The sequence below is a fragment of the Scatophagus argus genome, chromosome 4 (assembly GCF_020382885.2).
Source record: "Scatophagus argus isolate fScaArg1 chromosome 4, fScaArg1.pri, whole genome shotgun sequence".
Lineage (NCBI taxonomy): Eukaryota > Metazoa > Chordata > Actinopteri > Scatophagidae > Scatophagus > Scatophagus argus.
The window spans coordinates 20,813,856-20,827,411 of record NC_058496.1 but is presented as its reverse complement, the minus strand read 5'-3'; the positions used below and the strand labels follow the sequence as shown (position 1 = coordinate 20,827,411).

The 13,556-nt window shown below is 40.7% G+C and overlaps 1 protein-coding gene across 2 annotated transcripts in view; it reads left to right on the top strand.

The window, feature by feature from the left end:
- The first annotated feature begins 10,219 nt into the window (after positions 1-10,219).
- Positions 10,220-13,556, top strand: part of sema4c (sema domain, immunoglobulin domain (Ig), transmembrane domain (TM) and short cytoplasmic domain, (semaphorin) 4C) — an 86,275-nt gene continuing 82,938 nt past the window's right edge. For both annotated transcript variants that reach the window (XM_046385720.1, XM_046385717.1), the window contains exon 1: positions 10,220-10,857. The gene's annotated coding sequence lies outside the window, so the exon portion shown is untranslated. The remainder of the gene's footprint in view (positions 10,858-13,556) is intronic.

The window sequence follows — 13,556 nt, the reverse complement described above, 5'->3', positions numbered from 1 at the left end:
CTTGCACATGGATTTCTTTACCAAGCCATTATCCTCTGTGATCAAGTATAAAACTCTGTGCTACATGACTGATGAGAACATGCTGCATTATATTTAATCCAATGTTCAAGTTTTTATCACAGTGATCGCAAGTTTTTAGCCCTCCAGGGATGACAGGGTTGGCATGTTGGCATTTTTCTCATTCCACAACTTTATTCCAAACTTTGACTTTGATTGATTCCCTGACTTTTCATTGGTGCTACCAGGTGCTACCAGTAAAAAGTCCTACCAGTGTTTCCTTCTACTGACTTTTACCTTAAGTACATTCTCCCAAAGCTACTAGTTGTAGACTGTTACACAGTTTCTACAACTACACAAGTACAGCTGTGCAGAGTATATACCATATACTAAAAAAATCTACTTCAAAGATTTCAAATCAACCAGAAATTATACATGAAACATGCTGAATCCTGTCAGTCAAGCGGTGACCTTTCAGTTTAACAAACAGACATGATGACAGCGAAAAGGAAAAATATTTGCCAGTGACACTCAATATCTGTAGAGCAGTTTGATCCTTAGTGACAGTTTTGAATCAAGAGGTCATCAAACACAGGCCATACTGACTACAACAACTGAAGCAGAAGTCCACAGACCAGCTGTAAAGTACCAACACTGTCAAATACACATTGGCTGTAATGTTAGCTCCTTGTCAAAGCTACCATGGTTTAGCCAAATTAGCCTTAGTTTACAAAAATTAGCCAAAATTAGCCACAGCCTACACAAACAACACAAGCTTTTGTACAGAGCCCCCCACCCCATGACCATTTGTAGGTGCTGATAGGTTAATATGAAGTAAATGGGTTTTATTTCAAAAAGTAATGTATTGTGATTTGTGTATATGCAAACAACTACCGAGGCGAGCCTACCATCATTAGCACACTCAGAAATCAAGGGGTTTTAGTCTGAATACTGACTGTTTGGAGTATTTTTTTTAACTTTGCCAGTGTCACACTGGATATAATTAAAACCTTAGGTTTGGTCTGTGTTGTGAATTTGGGAGACAGTCTTGTTAAATCTGATCATGCATTCAATGTGGAATCTACCCGTGGATAAAAAAAATGCGCAGTTACAGAAAAACATTCTCAGTGCTGGAGTTGGTACAGCTTGCTGTATTCAACATCCATGACAGCTTTCTCCAAGCAAACAAGTGAACACGAACGATGTGCATTCACACCCAGCCACCAACAAGCCTGAGGCGGAAAATGGGCTTTTAAAAAAATGGTTCCAGCTGATTAAAATGACTGTTTTTATTCAGATGCTGGCAGAAATTTTGGCATCCCCAATGATAGTATCAAAATGCAGGCATAACCAAAACCTGTTGTGTATGTTCATGTGAAAGAACAGTACAGTGTCAGAGTTAAAGCTGCCCATGTATAATTTCTCTCATTTTTGACAGTGTGTTTGTGTATGCATAGCTGCTAAAGAAGATTCATCGGGCAAACTTTGCAGCAGATAGAGTGATTTGTCTGAGAGAAAGTGAGAGTGATGGCTCCTGTTTATTATGGTAAGCCAGTTACAGGCCAGGGGTGCAGCGAAGGATGGGGGGAAAGCAAGATACAGGGGTCCCAGGGGCCCCAACCCTGCCTCCATCAGCAGTTTTTCCCTCTCCGCTGACAAGTGGCACACTCTCGCTTGGGGACTGGAGAAATCCCACTTTACAGGTTCCAGTGGAATCTAACAAACCTCCTGGAACTATTCCTCTATTCCTCTTCTTTCTAATTAGCATGCCATTATCCCATAAAGAGAAAAAACAAAGCCATGAGGAAATCTATGCAGATATCCAAATTCAGCAGAGATCCAACACATCCACACATGCAACATTTATAGACTTGATGACTTTGTGAAATTAAGTGAAAGAAACCAAAGGCTGAACCCGTGATTTATCTCTGTCATACAGTGGATCTATCGCCCGACTTTTAAGAAAATTAAGCCCCTTGCTCATATGCACAAAATACACTCCTAAACTCCTACCTTGCTTTGATGAAAGTCGTTTTCTGGCTTTTCTCATCAAACACTCAAATATCAACTGCAGGTCAGATCAAAAAGATGAAGAATGTTTATGATGCCATTACAAAAAGTTTTTTTTTTTTTTTACATGACTTTTCTTCCTCCCTGAAAATGCTCTGATTAAAACCTTGCTTGTCGCTTCCTATCGCTCTTTAATGAATATACAAGTTGAATGAAATGTTCTGTTGAGCTGTAATTTCCGTCTTCCGTCAGGGGAAGGAGGGAGCTACTCATCATATGGGGCATGCTTTAATACACTCATTTCAATAGATATTAACCACCAGGCGATTGCAGAGGCCATGAAACATTTGGGCCATTCATTTCAGATGAAGACAGGAGATTTCTCCACTTCGTTCCACAAATGTTTACCCATGAAATTGCAATGAGATGAAATGTGACAGATCAGCAGCGGCTGAAAGCGGTTTTATGTCAAAAAGCTAACGTTGCATAAAGACCTTTAGATTGATTATGACAACTATGGTTCTCTGCCATTTAGAATCAAACTGCCACAACTGGGTTTTAAAACCATTCATTACTTTTTATTTCAATCTCTTTACAATACAGCTGATGATCTAGTATCCTAATTCTGTTATAAGGTCAATATTGCCTACTTTAATTGGTCTCATGTCTGACAAGTGGAGAATATGATCCATATCTATTACAGAAACTGTACATATTTGGATAACAAGGATTTTAACAGGCTCCAAATGTAGGCTTCGTGTCTTCAACATCTTCCACAAGTGACAATAGACTTGTGCACACATTAATACATTTGAACATCCATTTACAATGTGGAAAAAAACACCTGTGAATTTCTCTGTGCTGTTAAAAACTGCAGTAGACAGGGAAAGGTAAAATGAGGTAAATGTGGTAATCGCTCAGAATAACTGCATCCCATCTTTGACCGTTCCCCAATAATTCTCAGCCAAAGTAAATCCAAAGTCTCACTGTGTTAGAAAAGTCCAAACAGAGCAAATGTGATGTGAGCAATGCAAAGAGAGCAGAGGCTCGCGGAAGGCGACCTGTGCTCTGCCTCGTAATGAGACTTTACCCCACTTTCTCACCACCTGGCCTGTTTTCTACTTTTGTCAGACGTGCTAAATTTTGCTCCTGTTGCTGCTTGTCACTTATGCAACCTTGAAACCACCAGATTCAAGACACTTTATAGTTTAAAAAAGCTCAAAACAAACATTTTGCATTTTAGGTCCACCAGTTGAAGATTCATGAAAGCATGGATTTTTTCTTCTTCTTTCTTCTGTCCTGCCTTGAAGCTGAAGCTCTTTAGGGTTTAGCTCCCATCAATACTAGCCAAATCTCTTTTTCTGTTGTTGCCAGGGAAGATTGACCTGAATTGTGAATCACTAGAGTTAATCCCTCCTACATTTACTATACGAAGAGCTGGATTTCCCGAGCCTGCCTCATACAGACCGTCCTGGAAGCTAACAGTGTGGATTAAGCTGCATTCGGCATCAGGTTGACGTCTGCTTACACACTGTAGATGTTTCAGGTCTTTATTCTGAATCAGTCTTGTCACTGAATTAAACTGTGAACAGGGAACAGGGAAATTCAAGTGTCCCTGCAGCAGACGAGCAGATTACATAGCTACTGAGTAGTCTAGTGAGACAAATAGGGTCACCAATAAAGTGGGGAGACAAAGAAGTTGCAATAAATAATAATAAATAATTATATACAAAAACTGCACCTGAATGAATTAAACTGAGTGACAAAAGAGGTGCAGGTGGAGCGGGCTGTCAGTTGAAGGGGCTGCAGAGCACTCAGGGTTTCATCTAGAGGGTGGGAGGTGACATCTATAATGACCAGGAGTTTGGCCATCATCTTTCTTTCTCTATTGAAGCCAGAGAGCATCTTGAAGAGCTGGTCCTTCTGCCTGCTGCTGAGATGTTACTGCCCCAGCAGACTACTGCACACAAGGTGGTAGATGCCACCCGAGAGACATAGAAAAGTTTCTGTAGTGCGCAGCAGATTCCAAGGGACCTTACAGTGATCTCACGCCTAACCTGCTTGGTTCAGTGCATTTGGGTTCATTTGAAAGCAGACACTGGTGTATTTTATTTGTGGTTTGAAAGTGAAGCAGACCAACCAGAAGACTGTGTGAGAGTAGATATGACTTTAGCATAAATCCAAAGGAGTAGAAAATCCATCTGTCACTCAATTCTCTGATTTGTATTAGTGATGTTTAGGCCATATTAATGCATCATTTCATGACTATGGTAACCTGTACATACATCAGTATGTAAGTGTGGTGATTTACAGACATCATGTAATGAAAAGGGGTTAAACCAGCATTTATGTCCCTCAACTGTTGCTGAGGTAGTCAGTAGAGCAGCAGTCATCCATATAGATGGTTAACTCTCTGCAGTCTAAGGCACAAAGGCAAAAGAAACCTGGGGTTTATGTCCCTTATCATCTTGAAATGATTTGTGCAGGCTCTTTTAAAGTAGAGAGTCAATCTGCATCTCTTCATCCCCTCATATTAATTTCTGAAAAAAAAAAACACATCTTACTGGAATGCTGTAATTACTCACGTATCCTTGTTATTGTTTATCAGATGCTGTGAAAACCAGAGTATGCGAGAGTGCCGAGCTGCTGACTTGCTATCAGCCGTTATCTTTCTCTGTCAGCCATTAGCCTATAATTTATGCTTTCACACTCTCAAGGCCTTGTGCTCAAAGCGACTGCATTGCTGTATGCGGGAAAGTTTTCACTTCCAGTCTGTTGATGGCTGTACATTGACTGATAAACAGAAACGCTGACAAATTGAGAGCGCCTTTACGCCCACTGCAGGTGTTTGAACAAAAAATTAAAAAAGGGGGGATAAAAGGCGCCCATTCAAATAGAGGTGTGAATGAAACTCCAGTTTAGGTTGGCATGGAACATGATTCATTTTTAAAGCTTAGAAAAGACAGCCAGACAGATTTTGAATGTGTTCTTGTGGTAGACAGTTCATACAGACATTTCTGACCATCTAACAGAAAAACAAAGACACTGAATGAATCCAGCGGTGATTTCAAGAAACAAAAGTTGCTTCTTGGACAGATTTAAAGATTAAGGGCATAGCAGAAAAACTGCAATATTGTTCAATCAGCACCATGGATTCCTTAAGCAAGACCCGAGCAGCTTTCACGGCCCCCAGGTCCGTGAAACTACCTGAGCGTACAGGGAATTGAGTAAAAGAACGGGTGAAAATACCGTATAAAGTTGTTTGGCATACTGAAACTCGTATTTATTGCACGTTGGCTGCTGAATCGGCAGCACAGTACATTAATAGCAAACTGAACTTGAGGTCAGGCATGGTACTTCACACATGACTGCTTCTTCACATAATAAATCTGAAGTCTATTTTATCCAACCTTGGGTGTAAATAATCCCTGCAAATTAATTTTCATCATAGTCCTACATTTCGAATTGTTATTGACTGGGACAGACATTGAAAACTTAGGAGAAGGTCAAGGTCTACCCATTTCTTATTTAAAACTGCTTTCTTTTTATTTAAATTCCTAGAAGTCCATCTTCACCATACTAAGCACAACTCTCCCGCATGAAACCCACATATTCTCAACAGTGTCTCTTGATGTGGCCTGAGGCCGTGCTACTTCTCCTTTTCATCACTGAGCTGTTTTTAACACACTGAAGAATGAGATTCCTACTCCAAATTACTGTCCTAAATCCAAGCTCATTAACTCTCAAACCAAACAAATCTGTGCCAGAGCGAATACAACCTGATGTGTATTTGAGATTATGAGCATTATAATTCAGTCTTGTTTATTTGGTAATCTGTCTGCGTGAGGATTTGGGCAACTATCTTCTCTGCGCTTCCATCAGGCAGCATGTAAATTCAGACAGAGCAGACAGTTTAGCATCGGGTGGGGCTGAGAGGTGCTAGACACGCTTACAAACGGCAGTGAGCAGTAGTTAAAAGTACTGCACTAACACAAATGTGTGTGTGCATGTGTGTGTGTGTGTGTGAGATGTGGCATCATCCCCACACACACACACACATATAAAAGTAAACCCAGGCAAATAAAAACAGATCAGCATGATTAATAAAATGCAAATAAATGAAAGAAGAAAGACAAGAAAAACTGATCAATAAGCATTAAATATTTCTTATACTATATTTTCCTCATATTTCTTATTTAGCTATTTAGTACTAGAGAGGCTTTCCTTCAGTTATTTGTATTTTTATTCATATATTTTCAAAAATATTTACTCATCTTTTTACCTTCTCTCACAGGCTGATACAGCACCAGGAAATCTTTCCTGCCACATAACAGCAGCTAAAATTCTGATCATAACATACAGTCAATACACATTTTATATGTTTTTACACATGCAGTTCAATGCACCTTATATTTTATTTTATTTTAAACATTCAGTATTTTTATATTGCTTTGTATAGTGGGAATTTCCCTGCCTGGAATCAATAAAGTATATCTATCTGTCTAGCATATCTATCTGTAGCATCCAGTCAACAGAAGTCAGTCAGGACTGATAATTTAGTGACTTTTTAATGAGTTCTTTGCAGGTCTTTCATAAACCAACGTAAGACATTTGTACAGAATACACAACGCTAACTCAAACAGTAGCAACTGACAATAACAACAACAACAACAACAATAATAATAATAATGTGCAACCCGCTTGACAAAACATATTCTCCAAACTGTATGCAACAACATACCTTTCAACTGAAGCTATATTCTTCATGTTGTTCACTTTTAACCTTGGTTACCGCTTCTCGTTCTCCTTGTTACCACCTTTTCCGTTTACCCTTTTGTAGTTACTTTAGTCCGTGTGCACTGTTTATTCAAAACATTTATTCAAAAGTTCCGGCTCCACAGGAAATATGAAAATACAAACATGAATCCATGTAATTGTTTATATTTACTTTGGGATTCTTTATAGTATCCCAGAGGAGCCCAGAGGAACAGGGTTGGTGTGGTTCTTGATCTCTGGTCCTGGTTCCTCTGACGGTGAACCTCCTCCACCTGCAGCTGTTGGTGTGTTGCTTTATGGGATGAGGATCAATAAAACCAAGGCGGACAGAAAACCTGCAGTGATGGCCATGACCTTGAGCATATCCTTTCACCACTTTCTGGAGTTTGCAGCTTTCTTTGACAGGTCTTTGATGTGAGCTTGTAAACATTGGACAATTTCTGCTTCCAAAACTGGATCCTCCAATAATATTAGAGTGTCCAGCATTTGCCTACTGCAGAACTTCTTCTGCAGCTCTTTCAGCACAGCCTTGCACACTTTATTGGTGCTCTTGACGTTCGGGTTGCGGTTCGTGACAGCGCTACACTTCGCCAACACTCTCACCGTCAGCACAGTGACAAACACCTGGAGCTGGTTCTCATTTTCTGCTCCGGCTGTAGGTTCACAACCAGAGGCAGGTGTTTGAGGTTGGTCCATAGTGACCCCAGAGTCGTCTTCCTTCTCTTGGACTGTCTCTGTCTCTCTCTTGTCATCAGACATGACACTTTCATGTAGTTCTTCCATTTTATGCACTTTCAATACACTCTCCTCTAAACGTTCAGTAGTCTCTGCAATGAGATTAAACCCTGAATGTTTACACACACACACACACACACACACACATATATATAGATATGCATATAGATATAGATAGATAAAATTTGAATGTATTGAATTGAACTCGGAATACATGATACATTATAGAGGATGAGAGGGAAAAAGTCTACAACAGTCCTGATTTGTGCTCAGGTTAAAAGGCCCCATGGGGTCTCCAGCTGCTGCTGTACTTACACTGAGACCCAAAAAATTTGCAGTATTTTCTATGCTAATCCACAGAGATTAAGAATCTAATTTTTGGATTGTAATCCCATGTCTTGTTTGTAATTTCATGTTTTTGTCCTCTCCACGCAGGATTATTAAACCTAATGTCAGAGATTTAGCCTCTTCTGTATAGACCGCACATTCATAATGAGTGTTTTGAGCACGATCAGTACACACACTCTGAGAAGGAACTGTTGTTCATTCTTGGTATGTTTTGTATTGTAAAATTATTCATTCTTGAAGTCTAAGACCAGTTTCAGGTTGTATCAGTTTACTTTGGAGCACCTCAAGGTAAGCCTGAGGGGAAACCTCCCAGCATGCACCTGGGCAACAAACTGATGGACAAAATGGTTCTTGCATTGTTACTGATGTTATTGTGTTTTACACTGAGTACTGCAGTATTCCCATTGTTCCCACTATGTTAATGCTGTTATACAGTTAGTGCTTAAAGGGAAACTCACTTCACACATCAAGTTCAGTTTACAATTCACAAGGAGTGCAATGCAGTCTGTGAAGCAGTTGTCTAATGTCTTCTGTGGCTCTGGAGGGAGCTTTTCAGTCTGAGTCAACAATCAGGGTTATTTTTTCTATATTGGAGACTAAAAGTCGTTACATTCCAGACTCTGCTGCTTTGATTTAGACTACTCTTTATTTTTTAATTTTTCTCTTGTGAGCCCAACAACTGTATGTCTGCAACACAAAAGATTACTAAGATCACTGAGCGATGTATGCAAAAAGGAACACGACACATGATGAGCCCAGTTACCTTTATAAAGATTTGGCTTTGTACATTTCTGTGAACCAAACCAAACATATATTCAATTTGCATGTTTTATATGCATTAGAAAAAAAACAAAAAACATTATCCACATTCCTACAATATGTAACGTTGGTGTGAAATCTAGATGAGAGACCATTGTTTACTTTCCATTTTGCAGGTAAGTTTAACAGCCATGACATGCTGGAGTCATCTTTGTGGCAACAGAAACACGTGTTTTAGTGCTTAAACCTAACTAGACCTTAAACACAGCTTCATCACCACATAAAAATGAAAACTGAAACGTAAAGAAACACGAAGTCTCACAGTCTTGCAGTGCCGCCGTTTATTCTGGTGACACGGTTGACATGATTAGTGTCTTGTTCCCCAGAGTGATTGCATGCAGAGTGACTTTGGCTGCAAAGTAGAGTGGCCATTAACCTCAGAGCTGATGGTGAAAAAAAAAAAAAAAGCCTGGCTCTCCCTGTTTTCTTCCATCAGGACAATGAACTCATCTTGCTTAAGAGGCCAGAACTTGCAAAACACGGTCATGTGAAAATAAAATACTTCACTTTTGTGGGAATGAGCTATTACAAAGATTCCCTCTGGACATATTTTAGTTCAAAAGAATACCCTGATGTGATAAATAGTTTGTGTCTGATATATCCCATGATTGTTTTGATGGTTGCGATGTTACAAAATCCTGCTTGTACATACATGTGTTGAACTGGAATTTAAGGTGAGCACAGAGAAACTTTCCTCCTTCAGCTGATGAGTGTGAAAACAGCCTTCAAGTGTCAAACTCTGCACTTACATCATTCTGCACAGTCAAGCTCAAACATCCATGTAAAATAACAATAAGTTAAGTGGAGGGAAACCTAAATGTCATTTCTATAGTTGGCATATTAGGTTGAGGATGAACATTTATGATAATGGCAGCAGATCAGAAGCCAAATTCATGTTTATAGAAAAAAAAACATATTTTATCTAATGAAATGCATCACAGATACCAAATGCTGTCATATGAACAAGATGCTTTAGATCACAAAGCATCCAGGTATACATTTTCATAAAACAAAAACAACAGTACATTTGATTAAAGGCTTCATCTGAAAAGAGATCAAAGTCTCACATCAGATTAGGTTTCCTCAGCTCAGTGCAATAACAGTGAAGATAACAATAATATTGCTGTATTAATGCAGTATTGGTCCCATGCGGAACATTTTCTCTGCCATAGAGAGAGATCACACATCAGTCTGAGAAACAGAGCGGGTTTGGAGCAAGTGTCTTGCTTACTGACTGGGAGTGATGAAGAACCACATCCCCCAGCCTAACCATGGCCACCCTGCTCCCCAGCTCTGTTAATAGGGACCTCAGAGTGTCTCAGGTCAGCCAGTTTGGGAAGCACTTTGCCAAAACAGGCCCTCGCTTTCCTCACAATGAAACTGTCTTAATCAAGCAGTGTGATGGCTGCTGGGGGCCCTCCTCTGTGTCGGGGCCCTTGTTCGGAAAGGCTAATGGGCGGAGACCTGTCAGTGTGCCTTTTTTTGAAATCCTCCCAGGTCCCTGCTGTGATGCGTATACTGCAGAAGTAGGCTGGGGGCGCACACACGCTGCAGCGCCACGCACCGCACGCGCACACGCACACATACACTCCGTCTCACACACACGCGTCATTTCCAGGGGAGATTGGCACAGAGACGCAGCGCCACGACCACTCCGGTCTGTCTGTTCTGTAAGATGGTTCGGACTGCTGAAAAACTTCTGCGCAGAGAGGCGGATAGATCCATCTAGCTCGCCCCAGATAGCGGATTAAATTCACGCTTTCTTTTCTTTCTTTCCTTTTCCCCCTTTTCTCCTCCTCCTCCTCCTCCTCCTCCGGTTTCGTGTTACAAAGCCTTGGGAGGGAGTTGCGCGGAGAGCCAGTTCCTCTGTGTAGAAACTGAATGACAGGATCATATGGCCCGGTTTGCTTTATAGTCCAAACATTTAAAAAAAAATAGATTCGTTAGGAAAAGAGGAGAAAGAAACCGCGGGTGAATTCGTATGTAACTGATGAGGATGTGGAATAATTTATAACTCATATTCAAAAACAAATCCGAGATAACGGAGGAAGAAGAGAGAGGGAGAAACGGATACTGGATCTGTCGTCAGAGATAGAGAGAGAGAGAGAGACGCGAGAGGAAAGCGCAAGACGCGTTGGCTGTAATCATCAGCACCATCACCGTAATAATAAGGTAAGTTTGCAGCCGTTATTTGTCGTTGTGGTGGTCGCAGTGCTGTGAAGCGGCGGGATTAAAAGTAGGCGAAGGAAGCAGAGGTAGAAAACATCCTGATCCAGAGTCTCCGGGTCTCCAACTGTTGCCATGAAGCCCCCCTTTTCATGGAAACGGGACGCCTGCAGATACAATCCGCTGTCTAAACAGACCATTGAGGTGTTGTAGCTTGTCTTTTTGGGGCTTAATGTGATGCAACTTTATCTCTATTTCACCCAGTGTAAACACGGCGCACTGCGGTCATGAGCAGTTGGAAGGGAATCAACTCCGGGATTTCACTGTAGTCTGTATATCTACAGAAAGCACTGCTCCACAATCACAGTCCAGTAGTGAAACTATAGTCTATCATCTGTACTGTATCATGCTGATCATACAGAGTTCGTGCTGTAGTATACCACAGTTTTTTGTGTACCAAGGCTCAGTCTGGAGTGTCTGTGGTGCCCTGTAATGAACTTTATAGAAGCTTTTTTTCTTTCCTTTTTTGCTTGGTAGTGTCGCATTTTCTATGGTATCAGTATGATATTCCGGTAATAGTCCTCTCCTACTTTGTGATTGCTTTATGTCGGTTGCCTGAGCAGAGAGTTTTATAGTTAGTAGAGATATTAGGGCAAATTACAAAATAAGTCTGCACTCAGTGATTTTAAAGTTGTACAGCGTTCCTACTGAACATAGAGATTCTAATGCACAGAGTAGTTATAAGTGTCATATATTCATCCACTTCTGAAAGCAACGAGTCTTTTGAATTGCTGCCTCGATTGCCCGCCTGCTCAGCTGACACTCAAAAATTAAGCTCTTATGGTGACAATAATCCACTGACTTGACATATTACTCTGGAGTGCTTTTCCCCTTATTCCCTCTCTGATTTTTTTTCTCTTAATGAAGTAAGTATTCGCTTCACTTGAGTGATTATTGTAATTACTGGAGGGGGGGGGGGGGTCGTCTACACTGGACAGAGAGCAAGGATTTGTGTAAAAAATGTGGTGGTTTTTTTTTTTTTACAAGCTGGATGGTGCCACTGTGAGTTAACTAACAGACATTATGGGGGGAGGGTGTAGCGTTCAAAATAAAGACAGTAAGGTTTGCAGGTGAACTTAATAGAGTCATGTTATTGCCTCGTGGAATGGATGAGGCAGGGTGGATTACTTTATTTGAGCATTGCTGTGCTAGTGGATCCACTTCCTGCTTTAATATTTGTATGACTTTCTCATAAAGTTTGCTAAGGATTTCATTTTCATAAGATTGTGCGCCATGTCTGCAAAGATTAATGAAAATAATATACTGGTAGGACTCAGTGTTAGCATTGAGCCGCAAGTTGACATTTGCAGTACTGAGATGCAGCTGAGGATAATCCCAAATTCACTTCTCTCACCTTTTAATTGATGAAAATCAAGTTCACGGACCTTTAAAAATAGACGTAATCCTCGATGTAAACACAGAGCAGATTGTACAAGACTGAAGCAGGAGATACATTTGAAAATCAGTTTGGGAGTTGAAGCTTGCATTATTCCCTGAAAAAAAACAAGCTTTGAAAATCAGATTTCTTCCAGGGAGGGCAGCTGCAACAAAGACAGACACACACACACACACACACACACACACACACACACACACACACACACACACTGCAGCCCTTTGGCCCCAGATGTTAAAGCCTCCATTGAGAGAGCCACAGGACTCCTGCCGACTCGATCTCTTCATTGTCACACAGACAATGGACTCCACATCCTGACCACCAGCCTCCTTACCATCTTCCCTCACACTCCTCATGCTCCTCACACACACACAATTAAACTGCACACAGTCATGCAGACAAAGGACCACATGCATCGTACATATATGCAAATGAGCAAGCTTTTCATGTTTAGGCATACATGTTCTGATACACTCGACAGTTTTATTTCTTGTTTATTTATTAATGTTCTACTGTGGTGTTTGAGTACAAGTTGGACAGTTGTGGCATTTCTTTAGACGCTTATCTGCTGTTCATAACGCTCATGTCCCCTGTGGGTGTTGTGTTGTACAGACTAACGATTACTTTCATCATAAATTTATCTGCCACTTATTTTCTCCATCGATCCCGTAATTGATTTGTCTATGAAGTATCAAAAAACAAAGAAAAATGCCCATCAAAATTACCAAGAGCCCAAAAATGATGTCATGGTGTCATGTTCACAGTCCTAAACCAAAAGATGTTAAATTTACCATCATATGAAACAAAGAAAAGCTGCAGCTATTTGTCATGTTTTCATTTGAAAGTCAGTTATCAAAATAGTTGCAGATTCATTTTCTGATTAGTCATGTACTCAAATACTCATTTCATCTGCACTATCTACGTCAGTCCACCCATTTGCGCAGCTATGTGCGTGTGTGCACATAAGTGACATAAACTGTGTGTGTGTTTCGACACCAACGGGCCAACATTGCATCATAGCTGTTACGTCGTCGCTGCACCAGATGTCTCCTGTCCGCTGTTTGTGTGAGTGTGTGTGTGTTTAATTGTCATGTCTGTGTCACGTGCATCACATCAGTGCAAAAGATACTGTGGACCACATGATGAGCAGCTGAATGCACTGTAACCTCCCGTGATAATGGGATGATTGCTGAATATGGGAAGCTCAGAAGCTTTGCATACAGGAACACACATTCAGTCTGTGTTCATG